The sequence below is a fragment of the Octopus bimaculoides genome, chromosome 1 (assembly GCF_001194135.2).
Source record: "Octopus bimaculoides isolate UCB-OBI-ISO-001 chromosome 1, ASM119413v2, whole genome shotgun sequence".
In the NCBI taxonomy this organism is placed as follows: domain Eukaryota; kingdom Metazoa; phylum Mollusca; class Cephalopoda; order Octopoda; family Octopodidae; genus Octopus; species Octopus bimaculoides.
The window spans coordinates 171522378-171523625 of record NC_068981.1 but is presented as its reverse complement, the minus strand read 5'-3'; positions in this window follow the sequence as shown (position 1 = coordinate 171523625).

The window sequence follows — 1248 nt, the reverse complement described above, 5'->3', positions numbered from 1 at the left end:
GTACCACGAGTCCAGTACTTATCAAGATGCAGGATTTGTATGAAGTCAATTTCTCTTAGACGAGCAACTAAGAGCTGAAAGGCCTCAGCTGCCCTAGGTTCACTGGTGTACCTGTGAGTCACCTTCTGCTGGAGACAATTTCGTGACATGCTAATTAACCCATAGATCGGACCCTAACTGGTGCAACTATACTGACTCAGAGTAGACCAGTGGAGAATAGTGGCTAAGAGATGGTTCCACACTAATAAAACTCTGGAAATAACCAGGACACCAGTATAGGATGCAGTTTAAAGTCATACCCAGGACATGTATCATATTAGCACCTGCGAAATAACCAACGTCTAAATGACTTCAGTAATGTTTACTTTATGCAAATCACATTAACTGAATGTTATTGTTGGTAATTCGATACTGTTCTTGCGTATATTTGCACTGAATTAGCCCAATTTTTAAAAATCAAGACCGTGTTTGTATAGTAGAGTGCTTTATACCAATTAGTCAACTGATCAATCTGTTGTTATATGGGGTGGGCTAAAGGTCACGCACCAAAACATTTGACATTTTGGGTCAATAGATTAAGTACCAGTTGAGTACTGGAGTCCATGTGATCGACTGTCCTCTACTCCACAAAATCCAGGCCTTGTGCCTATAGTAGAAAGAATTCTTCTTCTTCTTCTTCTTCTTCTTCTTCTTCTTCTTGTAGTACAAGAACGTGTGTATTCATCATTTTATCTATTTTATTCAATTTTAGAATAAATGAAGCTTGTCTTTTTGACAATATCGGAAGATATTTAAATTGTTTTGTGCGTGACTTTCAGCGTATCCTGTACAACTATTCAGGCAGTAAAGCCTCAGCGAAAAGTGCCAGATTCGAACGTTTTGGAATATCATTGAATAGGAACATTTATAACCTTGATAACCTTTTGTTTAACTGAAACTTAAAAGTGTTATTTATTTATTTATTTATTTGTTTTCTTGGCTGAACGTATATTAATGCATAACAAGACATGTGTGTACGTCTTATAAAAATTCTTATATATGTTGAAACAAAACTACAGGAATCTAGTATTCTGAAATATTGCCAGCGAATATAGTTAAAAACTTCCATTTTTAAACAGAAATTCTGTGGGTTGTTTATACCAAAAAATTAACTTACACACTGACATTACTCTGCATTATTTATTCATCATTTTGTTTGAGTGATTGAAGACTTGAGTTATTGGAAGAAGGAAGACTTTGTAATATCAG